The sequence below is a fragment of the Marmota monax genome, unplaced genomic scaffold (genome assembly GCF_021218885.2).
Source record: "Marmota monax isolate L192 unplaced genomic scaffold, Marmota_monax_Labrador192_F-V1.1 WCK01_AAM20220418_F8-fsc00449, whole genome shotgun sequence".
NCBI classification, from domain to species: domain Eukaryota; kingdom Metazoa; phylum Chordata; class Mammalia; order Rodentia; family Sciuridae; genus Marmota; species Marmota monax.
The window spans coordinates 775961-789691 of NW_026695239.1; the positions used below are offsets into that span (position 1 = coordinate 775961).

At 46.5% G+C, this 13731-nt stretch overlaps 1 pseudogene; it reads right to left on the reverse strand.

The window, feature by feature from the left end:
- Positions 1–9741: 9741 nt before the first annotated feature.
- On the reverse strand, positions 9742–9837 carry LOC124089817 (U6 spliceosomal RNA; annotated as a pseudogene).
- Positions 9838–13731: the final 3894 nt, after the last annotated feature.

Sequence of the window (13731 nt, forward strand, 5' to 3'; positions counted from 1 at the left end):
GGAGAGTTTTTCAGAGGGAGGAATGGACCAATGGACATTTATTCCACATCTATATACTTTGTAAATGGCTTAACATGAGAATTTTATCTACTTGTATAATTGCCTGATGCACATGACAGTGTGTTATAAGTTTCTTCCTTTTCTATTCCTTCAGGCTTTATATTAAAAATAAAAAAAAGTAAAGTGATACTGAGCTTCCAGAAGAAAAATTCATTCCTTTAAAGTAGGGGAGAAAGTATTTGTGAAAAATTGAGTTGTGGATACACCCATTTCCTCTTGGAAACTAACAGTCACTGTCAGGCACAGATTAGATAATAATATATGATGAAGCTTTCAAGATAGGAAATATATTCACATATCTCAACTATTAAGGACTTTACAAAACAAAAAAAGGAAGAAAGAAGAAAGATGTTGTTTGAAATAGGTCAACCATGACGCTTTCAGTGCTATGCATGAGGAAAATGTGGCTCCTAAACACGAACTCATGTGCTCTTCCAATTCTACATGGTGTCTTGGCATAGATTCAATGACATGTGCCCAAAGCCTGAGACCCAGAGTTGGCAGGGTAATTCCAGGTGCCATCACATTTCCATTTGGGTTTACACCACCCAGGTAGGGGGTGGTGGTTCCACTCCACATTGGAGAGCAGGAGACCTAAGTGTGACCACACTGGCAAAGACACATCTTCTCTCGGATTCTACATTCCATGTCCATGGTCCTAAGGGACATTGCCCCCAGAAAAGCAGCCCCTTCTGGTGGCATGGAATCCTCAACCTTTTAGGCAGTCACCTTTCCCCCATACTCAGGGGCCTCTATCTCACCTCCTCTAGAATGACCTGTGTGTTCCCCCCCACAAGACACATGTGCTCTTCTGGGGTCTCTCCCATGGAAGCTACACAGTGTTGGTGGTGGCACAGCCTTGGGAATGGATTGAGCAGGCAACTTGATATCACACAATGTAAAAGTTTATTAACATACTTTTTAACACACCTATCTCAACAATGAAAACTTATAGCGAAATAACCATAACAACAATGAAAGAACCCCAAAACAACAAAACAAACCTTAAACCAAACAAGGTAATAAATAAATAAATAAATAAGGAAGTAAATAAATAAGTTTTAGAAATCCAAAAAATTCTGGAGGAGAGGAAGAGGAGAGGCATGGTGGGGATCTGGATCTCAGTAGTCCTCAAGAGCTCACAAAGGTAGAGGGGCCAGAGGAGACATGAGCTCTAGGGCAGTGTCAACTTTCCAGCACACGTGGAGTGGGTGCTGGCCTGAGAGATGGGTGACCTGGTGCCTCTGGTGTTTGGCCGTGTTTAATTGAAGGTTTTTCCTGGAGAGGCAGCTGCAAGAGAAAAGAGCCCCAACATGACTGCCTTTCCCTGGGTCTTTCCCGATTCTCAGAAGAACCCTGGCTGTGAGAAGAGCCCAGCCCCTATCCTGGCACCAGGACTTCTTCCCGGACGAGGGCCCTCCAGCTGCAGGTGGGGTCAGGAGTATTTGGTTGGGGACCACAGGCCAGTTCCCAGCAGGAGCGGCAGAGTTTCCCGGACACACACATGCAGTCACCCACCCGAGGCCCCCTCATCACAAGCCTGGGACTCACTGGGATCTGTGTTCTCCAGCCCTGTCAGGAGGCTCTCCACCTGGACTGTCAGCCCTGACTCCGGCATGGTGTGGAGCAAGAAGGTCCTGAGGCTCCTCAGGCTGTCCATGGACCCCACAAAATCTTCTGGGTATAGGTAGAGCCACAATTGGACAGTGGAGCAGAAGGCCCTGGGGACATAGGAGTGGGGCAGGGAGCCATGAGCGACTGGGCATCTCCTTGAGCTGGAAGCCCCTTTGGACCACCCGGATGATGGGCTTCCCATAGAGTGGCCAAGCGTGTCCCATGCAGCAGGGCGAGAAGGGGGACATCCTGTGAGGGCCATGTGTGGGTAAGAGGCTCCCATCTCCTGTGCATCGGGGGCTCCCCACATTTGCCTCAATAGAGAAAAGTGAGGGCCATTATGGCTGGGATTGGCTGTGGAGGGGAGGGAAGCTCACAGGGCCAGGCTCTGAGACGCCAGCCCCACCTGCGGTCCTTAGCTACCCAGAGTCCCACCACAGCTACCTGTGCCCACTCCAGAGGGAAATCAACAGACCACATCCATGGGCCACAAATCATAGAAGGTGGACGCCTGCGTTTTTGCCCACCCATCCACTGCCAAGGTTCCCCAAGTGACCCTGGAGTCAGAAGCCCACTCTCGTGGCCCCCAAACCACTCACATCTGTCCTGGTAGGAAGACTTCCTCCATGCATTGTTGCTGGTCCTCATACCTAGAGAAGGCCAGGAGAATGTCACCTCGTATATCCTGTGCCCTGCATGTGCCAAGACGCCTGGTGGCTTTGACTAACTTTCTGCCAATACTGAAAGCTCAGGAGAGCTGGGAGGTGTGTGTGCACTGCTTCCTAATGGATAAGCCATGTGCCTGCCAAGGGCAGGTGCTTCACATCTATTGGGCCCATGAATGAACCCAACCAGGTCCCCCTCCATCCACCCTAGCTGTCCCCGCTCTGCCTCCAGGCAGGTCAGCGGCCCTTCCACATGCAAGCCACATGCTCCTTCCCCAGCGTGCAAACTGCTCTTCCTGAGGCCTCTGTCCAGTTGGGCTGAGGCAGAAGAGTTCCCCACAGGGGCAGGACAGGCACCCCGGGGGAAGTCCTGAGGCCTTGGAAGCCTGGCCCAGTGGATAAGGCCTGAGACCTACACTCCTAGGGCTCATCCTACTTGGTTGGCTCGACACCCCAGTGGGGTTCTCCTGTGAATATCCTACATCCCACAGAGTGGCCAGAGGTCCAGAGTGGTGCCCGGCATCCCATCCACCCAAGAGATGGCCATGTCCCGGGGCCTGGAGGTCATACACACTTTTGACTGAGGAGCTCCAGCACTTTCTGGATGCTGAGCACCTTTGGGCGTCTGCACAACAATCCTTCCAGCCAAGAAGAGTGCCCCCTCTGCAGGACATTCACGAGGTCCTTCTCCAACTCCTGGCGGACCAGTGAGGTGAAGCTGTCCACCAGACGGGACACAGCCAGGGACGAACGCTTGTCACCTCCCTAGTTTCAGGGATCAAAGAGGGACATTTCAACCAGGAAACAGTATCATCTGCAAAATGTCTCACTGTCATACATTCAAGTGAAAAACCAAACAAAACGCTTTCCTTCCCTTCTAATTCTCAGTTGAAATGAGGGAAACACAGGCACCCACACCCACTCGCATTTGGTGAGGCTCTGAGGCTGTCCCAAGGGGAGTCGCAGAAGCGGGTTAGACTCTGGTCACCTGCAACTGTCTGTCTTGTCTCACCTCCAGTGTCCTTGTGAAAAGTCGCCCGAGTGTTCTGGACCCACGGCTGACCCAGCGCCTCCACACACGTGAAAGGCCACTATGAAGGGCTTTCCTGAGGCCAGTGTGTCCACTGAGGACTGGACCACAACAGCTCATGGCTCTCTGCTTGTCTTGTCAACTCAAGTGAACGGACAGGGGCTGGAGGTGGACTGTTGGGACCTAGCTAGGAGGGTTCCAAGTTCTGTATGTTCCATCGCCAAGGAAGTGAGGTCACTTCCTCTGTGACTCCTTACCTGAGTCCCTTTTTCACACATGATGGTTCCAAAGGCCACCTGGGGTGCTGGCTGCTGCCATCTTCCCATGGCCTATGCACAAGTGGACAGAGTTCTGCCAACACAGCCTGGATCTCTTCCCCAGGAAGATCTAGGTCTTGCCAGAAGCTGCCCTGGTTGGGGGAGACAGAGCTGGGTTCAGACCCATCTCCTCCTTCTGACCATGGGTGTGAGTCTCAAGAATCCAGGGGGCCTCACAGGCTCTCCAGAGCTTCCTAATATATCCTCGGGATCCTTCCACCCTCTGCTTTGGAGATGGTCATCACCTGTATGTGCCCATGCATGTGTGAACCACCTGGGCAACCCTCATGCTGGAGTCATGTGTCTGTCATACACAAACACAGAGGTGACACAACACAGGAAGGGGGGGAACCAGGGATGACATGCAATTCTACCCCACCCTGAGTCCTACAGTGAGAGAGGGAGAGTGGACTCCTCTCTTGGCTCTGATTGTGCCTGACTGTGCATGACTTGAAGTGTGTAGGGACTGATTTTCAGAGAGAGCCTTCATTTACCCCAGAACTGCCAGTGGCTTCTGGGAGATTTTGAATAGCACCCATGTCTCTTTCCATGGTATCATGTGGGTGCACTACGAAGGCTCCCAATCTCCAAAGCAGCCCTGTGCCCAAGTCCTGTAGCTCCCTACACTCTAGGGGGTCCACATCACTTCTACCTGGATTCTGAGAAAGAGGCAACAGCCAGGATCATGGGGTATCCCTTGCAACATGGTCTCATGAGAAGTCTCAGGACTCTGTGGGTTTATTGCCCCCCAGCCAGGAGGGACTGCTGGGATTCTCGAGCTGTGTGACAAAAATAGGTGAAGTGGCAGCAGGCAGAGACCCAGGGGCCCCAGGAAATAACCAGCAGCTGGCCTTTCTCTGCTTCTATTTCCTAGTGCCCCACATAGGTGAAAATATTGGGGTTTCAAAATTCACTCAAGCACAAAATATATCAAGAAGTGTGGATGGTGTCAAGTGGTTAAGAGTCTGTCCAGTATCATGGTCTCAAGCATGGGCGTAGGTGCCCCCTCCTCCACATCTCCAGGGAGAGGCAACATTGCTTCTTTCAGGGTGGCAGCAAGCCACTTTGGTTTGTTTGGTGCACAGTGGAAGGCAAGACTGTTGTCTCCCATTCTTTCAACACAGAGGAAACCATGCCCCAGTATTAGGAGCAAAGAAGCCTCCCAGAAGGCAATATCCATACAATAACCAAGGCTTCTGAGCAGGCCCAAGGACAGACAACTCAGTGTGGAGGAATGGAAAGGGAACAGGAGGCCACTCCTGGCAGGGGCACTCCCTCACCAAATGCGTGTTGACTGAGCACCCTGTGCTCACCGTTTAGGGCAACCCAAGAGGCTGAGGCCTTTCCCTGCTCCCAAGGAACTTCAAGAATTTGCCCCCCATGCCAGGAGCCTCAGGTCCACTTTCCTGGTGCACACAGAGCTAAGCGGCTGCTCATGCTGCTGCCAGCCAAGGTCAGAGGCACAGCATAGACCACTGGCCAGGAAAGACTGGAAGATCACTCCTCATATGCCAAATCACCCCTGAGGGAGGCTCCTAGCACAGGGCATCCCTGGCTGCCTCTGTGCTCTTGGATAGATAGATGCTGTAGAGTGGCATTTGGGCAGGGAAGGCCACAAGAAAGACCAGCAGCCACTCAGAAGGGAGATGGGCTTGGCCCACCCTGAGGCTTCATTCCACTGGCAAACAGGAAATGGCCCCTGAGTTTGAAGCCCCATTGAGGTTAGAGGAATGGAAAATCCTGCCCTCTTGTGTCCTGAAGCTACAGGCATTCAGTTCTTGGCCTCAGGTGATTACATGTCCTAGGCCTCTTTGTTTCTTTGGGAAGGAGAAAGTGACCTGGACCAGCCTCTCATGCCCCTTTGGGACCTGTGATAGGAGGAAGTCCAGTCAGGAACCCTGTCACTAAATACAACCCTGAAGCTGACAAGGGCAGCTGGGGATTTTTTGTCTTTGGTGGCCACTTCTGGGGAAGTGACTCAAAATGGCTCTGATCTTCACGGAACCCTCCCAAACACAAGAAGGAGTCTACACTTTCTTCAAGGATTTACACCTGTAGAATTTCATCCCCCTGCTGTGGACAGAGACTTCAGTTCCAGTTTCCTACATCACAACCAACTTCCTCTGAGAGGCAAGCAGGCCCTGACTCCATTTCCAATCCTCTTGTGAAAGCTACTGTTGGACTGTGGGGAATAAATGTATCTCATGGCACCGATTTCTGTCTGGGGAGAGAAGGATTGCTGGCCTAGGTTCAACTGCCTCACTGAAAAGTCCACACATTTCTCAGCTCATCCACGAGGGTCACCCAAGGTCTCCCTACCTGCTTTGTTGTGACACACAGGCTAATGCTCCGGAAAGGAGCCCACAGGTGTTTCACCAGTCCTGGCCCCATGCTGAAATACATTCCCATCCCAGACTTGGGAGAGAGCCTGGCAGGACTTGGAGGACTTAGCCTTCACTTTCAGAGTCTGAATGTGGAGCTGAAGACAGCGATCCATCCACACAGTGGATTCAGACAATGCCTCTGTGGAACACCCTCATCCCCTGCTAGTCCTGCCCATGAAGCAGAGGATTCTTCTTCGGAAACAGGCCTCCTGCTCTCATGGCCATATACCCCAGGCATGGCCCTGAGCATTGAGTCCACTCAGGTGAAGCCATGCTCTGAAGAGTTTAGGGCCAGTTCTGGCCTTGGGTCCATGAATGGCCTGAGTGAACAGCAGCTGGGCTCCAGAAGCAGCCCTCTGCATTGCAAAGATTCCTCAGCTTCCCCCAAAAGGGCCAGCCATGCCCTGGCTCGCCTCACTCTGGGCCACCAAGGAATGAAACCCACAGCAGCCTTGATGGCTGCCAGCTTTCTATGCCTGCACACCATCTAACATCGTCCACCTTTGGAGCCCCTAGGAAGAGGCTCTGCAGTCACAACAGGCCTGTGTCCCACCTCTGCCACCTTGTAGCCATGAAGCATGCTCCCCTACCTCCTGTCCAGGCCCTTTTCCTTCAGTAGAATCCCAGGATTTCTCTTGCACAGAGTAAGCCCTGGAAGAGATGCCCCACCCTGCTAACTGGAACTCTTCTTGCCCTTGGTCCTCCCTTTACTGCTGCCCTGAACTCACCTTGTGGTGCCCCTTCTGCTCTAGTGCCTCTCACCTCCTTCAGAAAGGCTCCATGCTCACCTGCTGTGCTGTGTCCCCGGGTCCTCTCTCCCCTTCCTTTTCTTCTTGGGCACTTGCTATAAATTTTAACCTAAATGCATGCTTTGGCTAACCCACAGCCACTGTACAGGCTTCCCTAAATCTGTCCATCTCTCCAATTCTATGTCTTTTCCAATTCTTTATTCCTTTGTTGGATGTGTTTTGTTTGTTTGTTTGTTTTTGGCTTTTTTCATATTAGTGAGGATGGATCCCACGTTGTCACACAGGATAGGTAAGCAATGAGCTCTATTTCCCACCACTTTTTCATTTCACTTTGAGACAGGGTTGTGCATTGGCCCAGACTGGCCAGGGACTCATGATGCTACTTCCACAGCTAACCCGGTCATTAGAATGGAAGATGGGCATCAGCCTGCATGGCAAAGCATTAATATCTCATGTGTTTAGTTGACTATCAAATATCCAGCATGCACAATGCACACCCAGAGTGGGTCCTTCATAAACAATGGCATGTTGCTGGGCTCAGCTTTACCGTGTGTACTTAGGAGAGGTGGCACCCAGCTCTACTGTCACTCAGGGGAAATGAGCCTTAGAATGGCAAGTTCAAGGCCAGCCTGGCCAAATAATGGAAAGCTACTGCAAAAGTAAAAAGTACATGCGGATGTAAACACATACAAGAAACGGAAATTATTTAAGTGGTAGAGCATCTCTGAATTCAATCTCTTTGCCCTGGGGGGGAGGGGCAGGGGCAGAGGGAGAGAGGAATGAGTGAGGGAGAGGCAGATATGCAAAGGGTCATAGCTCAGTGGAGGAACCCTTAACTTGGATGAGAGCATCAGGTCCCGGGGTCATTCACTAGTATTGCCCCAAAACACGAATTACTGAATGAAATGAAGAACAACTTACATAGGCACGGGAATGGCTCCTAGGTTCTCCCTGAAACATCCTTCTTTCATAGGAATTTTAAAAGGCTTTTGGATCCCCTAGAGAAAAGCATTTGTGGGTCTGGCAGGAATTATAAGGAATGAAAAGCACAATATTGGAATCAACCATTTCCAAGCAGCTGAGACAGCATGCCTGCATGCATTGGCAGGCATTGGAACCCAGAATCATAAATGGGGTAGTCTTGGCCTGTGATAACTTGTGGACAGATCCCTGACAGGACCCCAGGACCTGTGAGTTCTCAGGGACTTAGGATCTTCAGGTGCTCAGAACCCGGAGTCTGTTGGCCACTGGGGGGCACGCGCTCCAGTGCTTTGTGCGCCATCGGTGTGTCCTCCCTTCTGCTGAGTCGTGCGCTATGTCAAAGGGCGCCATGGAAGGTGCCAGTTGCGCCCTTCCCTAAGGCGGCCACCGCCCTCTGATTCACCCCAAGCAACTGCTTCTCTGCCCCCAGCGCAGGCCCCTCTCAGGGCTGCAGGCTGCTGCGCGGGACAGCGCCCCTGGCGGCGGTTCGTGGGTCCAGAGGCTCAGGGTCCCTGACCCTGGGGTCACTGCTTGCCTTGCACACAGGGATGGGCTCCATCTGTGGCTAGTCCATGCCAACATTTCCAGGGGCATGCTGCAGTCACTGCTGCCTCTGCAGAGTTTTCATGCCTCCAATGTGGGCTGAGGCCTCGCGGCTGGCATTCAATTATTATCATATCAGGCGTTTATAACCCTTTTTAATAGTACAACATTAGGCAGATCAAAAAATAAAATAGAAGTTTCATTTTGATAAGAGGTAAAAGGAATTAGCTGGCTTGAGTCTATCCATTTTGTGTCTTCAGGGCATATTGGAGAGTGACAAACAGATTTGGAAATTAAGGAATTTCCAGTCTGAATTCCACCCTCTTGTTGCCTCTTGTTGTTCATTGTTGTCATTGTCTTCTTTTCTTGTTTTTTTTTTTTTTTTTTTTTTGTGGGGGAAGCTGGGGTGGGGGGATGCGGTGGTGGATACTGGAACCAGAGTCACTCTACCACTGAGCTCCATCCCCAGCATTTTTATTTTTATTTTTTTAAGACAGGGTCTCACTAAGGTGCTTGTGGCCTTGCAATTTTTCTGAAGCTGGCCTTGAAGTTGTGACCCGCTGCCTCAGCCTCCTGAGTCACCACCACACACAGCCCCCACCCTCTCCTCTTAATCACACAAGTTAGTTTATCTTGGAAGGTTATTTAAACTCCTTAATCCTTGGTTTCCTCAGACATACATATGTAATTAGAAATGATAAGTATTCCCTCCTAGGGTGAGGATTCCATGTCAGGCACTGCCCTTGTATGTGCTGGCTGGCTTCATCAGCTTTACGGAAATCCCATTTTACAGCTAATGGAACAGAGGCAAATAGGTGGAAGGATGTGTCTTAAATCATATAGTTGTTAGAGTTTAGATGAAGGCATATTCAGAGCCAGAAAGTCTGGATAAAATTCTCCTCCTCTTACAGTGCATTTCACATTGTTCACAGAGTTTCTAGTCCATGATAGGCTCCCAATCCATTGTGGTTACTTTCTCTTCTTCTTCAAATGTGCCAAGTTCACTTTTAATTTGTGGAAGCTTCTAGGTATAGAATCATATCATCAGAAAATAGTGCTAATTTATTTTCCCATAAGTATCCCTTTAATTTCTTTCATCTGTCTAATTGCTCTGGCCAGTGTTTCAAAAACTATGTTAAATAGAAGTGGTGAAAGAGGGCATCCCTGCCTTGTTCCAGTTTTTAGAGGAATTGATTTTAATTTTTCTCCATTTAGAGTGATGTTGGCCTGGGGCTTAGCGTAGATAGCCTTTACGATGTTGAGATATGTTCCTGTTATCCCTAGTTTTTCTAGTGTTTTTTTTGTTTATTTTGTTTTATTTTTTATTTTTTTATTATTTCTTACATACATGACAATAGTGTAGTGCATTACATTCATAATTTTTTTACATTACAATTCAAAAATATAGAATGCTTCACGAATTTGTGTGTCATCCTTGCGCAGGGGCCATGCTAATTTTCTCTGTATCATTCCAATTTTTGCCGAAGTGAGCACTGTTGTGTTTTTTTTGTTTGTTTGTTTTTTTAAAGAGAGAGAGAGAGAATCATTTTAATATTTATTTTTCAGTTTTCGGCGAACACAACATCTTTTGTTTGTATGTGGTGCTGAGGATCAAACCCGGGTCACACGCAGGCCAGGCGAGCGCTCTACCACTTGAGCCATATCCCCAGCCCCAAGTGTTTTGAACATTAAGGGGTGCTGTATTTTGTCAAATGCTTTTTTTGCATCTATTGAGATGATCATATGATTCTAAAGAAGACCTTAGAAGATGGAAAGGTCTTCCTTGCTCTTGGATAGGCAGAATTAATATTATCAAAATGACCATACTACCAAAAGCACTATACAGATTTAATGCAATTCCGATCAAAATCCCAATGACATTCCTATAGAAATAGAAAAAGCAATCATGAAATTCATCTGGAAAAATAAGAGACCCAGAATAGCTAAAGCAATTCCTAGCAGGAAGAGTGAAGCAGGTGGCATCACTATACCAGACCTTACTTAAACTATACTATAGAGCAATAGTAAGAAAAACAGCTTGGTATTGGCACCAAAACAGACTGGTAGACCAATGGTACAGAATAGAGGACACAGACATTAACCTACAAAATTACAATTATATTAGACAAAGGTGCCAAAAACATGCACTGGAGAAAAGATAGCATCTTCAACAAATGGTGTTGGGAAAACTGGAAATCCATATGCAACAAAATGAAATTAAACCCCTATCTCTCACCATGCACAAAACTCAAAGTGGATCAAGGACCTAGGAATTAAATCAGAGACTCTGCCTCTAATAGAAGAAAAAGTAGGCTCTAATCTCCATTATGTGGGTTAGGACCCAACTTTCTTTTTTTTTTTTAAAAGTCAGGCGAGAAGGAAATGAGAGAAGTCAATATTGGAAGATAGCCATCTTTTTTTTTTTTTTTTAAGAGAGAGAGAGACAGAGAATTTTAATATTTATTTTTTAGTTATCGGCGGACACAACATCTTTGTCTGTATGTGGAGCTGAGGATCGAACCCGGGCTGCATGCATACCAGGCAAACACGCTACCGCTTGAGCCACATCCCCAGCCCAGGACCCAACTTTCTTAAGACTCCTTGGCGCAAGAATTAAAATGAAGAATCAGTAAATGGAACGGATTCTTCTCAGCAAAAGAAACAATCTGTGAGGTGAATAGAGAGCCTACATCTTGGGAGCAAATTTTTACCCCTCACACATCAGATACAGCACTAATCTCTAGGGTATATAAAGAACTCAAAAAGCCAAACACCAAAGAAAAAAAACAAACAACCCAATTGATAAGTGGGCGAAGGACCTGAACAAACACTTCAGAAGAGGATATACAATCAATCAACAAATATATGAAAAAAATATTCATCATCTCTAGCAATTAGAGAAATGCAAATCAAAACTACTCTAAGATATCATCTCACTCCAGGCCTATTATGAAGACAACAATAAGTGTTGGCGAGGATGTGGGGGAAAAGGCACACTCATACATTGCTGGTGGGACTGCAGATTGGTGCAGCCAATCTGGAAAGCAGTATGGAGATTCCTTAGAAAACTGAGAATGGAACCACCGTTGGACCCAGCTATCCCTCTCCCCAGTTTCTACCCAAAGGACTTAAAAACAGCATACTACAGGGACACAGCCACATCAATGTTTATAGCAGCACAATTCACAATAGCTAAACTGTGGAACCAACCTAGATGCCCTTCAGTAGATGAATGAAATGGATAAAGAAAATGTGGTATATACACACAATGGAATATTACTCAGCATTAAAAGAGAATAAAGTCATGGCATTTGCAGGTAAATGGATGGAGTTGGAGAAGATAATGTTAAGTTAGCCAATCCCAAAAAAACAAATGCTGAAAGTTTTCTCTAAGGTGACTGACTCATAATGGAGTAGGGATGGGGAGCATGGGAGGAATAGAGGAACTCTAGATAGGGCAGAAGCATGGGAGGGAAAGGAAGGGGGCAGACGATTAGCAATGATGATGGAATGTGATGGACATATTATCCAAAGTACATGTATGGAGGGGGCTGGGGATGTGGCTCAAGCTGTAGCGCTCACCTGGCATGCGTGCAGCCCGGGTTCCATCCTCAGCACAACATACAAACAAAGATGTTGTATCCGCCAAAATATTAAAAATAAATAAATAAATATTTAAAGAATTCTCTCTAAAAAAAAACAAAGTACATGTATGAAGATCTGAATTGGAGTGAACATACTTTATATACAGAAATATGAAAAATTGTGCTCTATATGTGTAATAAGAATTGTGATGCATTCTTCTGTCACGTATTTAAAAATAAAATCAGTTAAATTTTTAAAAATTTTTAAAAAATTAAAAGAAAAAAGGGGAACTAGGGATATAGCTCAGCCATAGAGCAATCCTAGGCTCAGTCTTCAGTACAGCAAATAAATAAGCTTGATCATTGATCCCAAATTTTCCTATGCAGGCTTCACCAAGTGTGGTATATACAAGATAGAGTCTAGGGCAGATAGTCTAAAGAAATCCTTGGACTGGAGTACTCAGCAATAGAGCACCTGCTTAGCATGTTTGAGACACTGGGTTCAATCCCCAGCATTAAAAAAAAAAAAAAAGATCCCTGCATCAAAAGTAAATAAAAGATAAACTTGTGGTTTAGAAGAAGATAGCTATCCTTCTGTTTTGTTTTTATCTTGGCAACTGGGCAGAGAAGGAAAAAAGTCACCAAGGTTTCTTGTGTGTGTGTGTGTGTGGGGGGGTGCATGAGTGGTCCTGAGGATTGAACCCTGGGATGTTCTACCACTGAGCTATACATTCAGTCCTTTTTATATTTTATTTAGAGACAGTCTCACTAAGTCGCTGAGTCGGTCCTTCAATTTGCAGTCCTGTCTCAGAATCTGAGTCACAAGGATTATAAGAGTGCACCACTGTGCCCAACTCAACTCAAGGTTTAATGTACTTAAAATAGGATAACTATTAAATGAATAAGCTTTACACAAGATAAATTCCAAACAAGTAAAGGGGGGAAATAAACCATGAAAAAACCCGATCAACTTTAAAAGAACAGAAAAGTTGTTGGGAAGAGAATAAAAATAAGCATGAAAAACAGTGGATAGTAAGATGATAAAAACAAGCCCAAATAAAAAGTCAACAACAAAAAACATTTTTTTAAACTTTTTTTTTTTTTGTACAGGGGATTGAACCCAGGGATGTTTAATCACTGAGCCACATCCCCAGCACTTTTTATATTTTATTTTGAGACAATATCTGGCGAAGTTGCTTAAGGCCTCAATATATTGCTGAGGCTGGTCTGGATCCTCCTGCTTCAGCCTTCTGAGTCACTGGGATTTTAGGCATGAGCTACTGTGCCCAACAGGCAACAACAAACATAAACTGAATAAACTCCACAATTAATAGAAAAAGGGTATCAGATTTGATTTTTTAAATGAGTCTTTAGGGGTTGTGGTTCAGTGGTAGAGCGCTTGCCTAGCATGTGTGAGGCACTGAATTCAATTCTCAGCACCATATATAAATAAAAAAATAAAATAAAGATCCATTGACAACTGAAACATATTAAAAAAAAATAAATGTGTCTTTAGTTGTTTACATCTAAAACATAAGGACCAAGATAGAAAATATAAGGCTAGAAAAAGGCAAGTCCCAACCAAAGGAAAGCTTGTCATCTATATTCATATCAAATAGCAATTATTGAAGCAAACAGTATAGCAATGAAGAACCAACACTGTAGCTCCCATTTTTTAATGACTTACCATGTGGTAAAACAGTATATGCTTTTAACATAAATATTTCAATTAAAAAATTAAAAAATAGGGGCTGGGGATGTGGCTCAAGCGGTATCGCGTTGGCCTGGCATGTGTGCGGCCCGG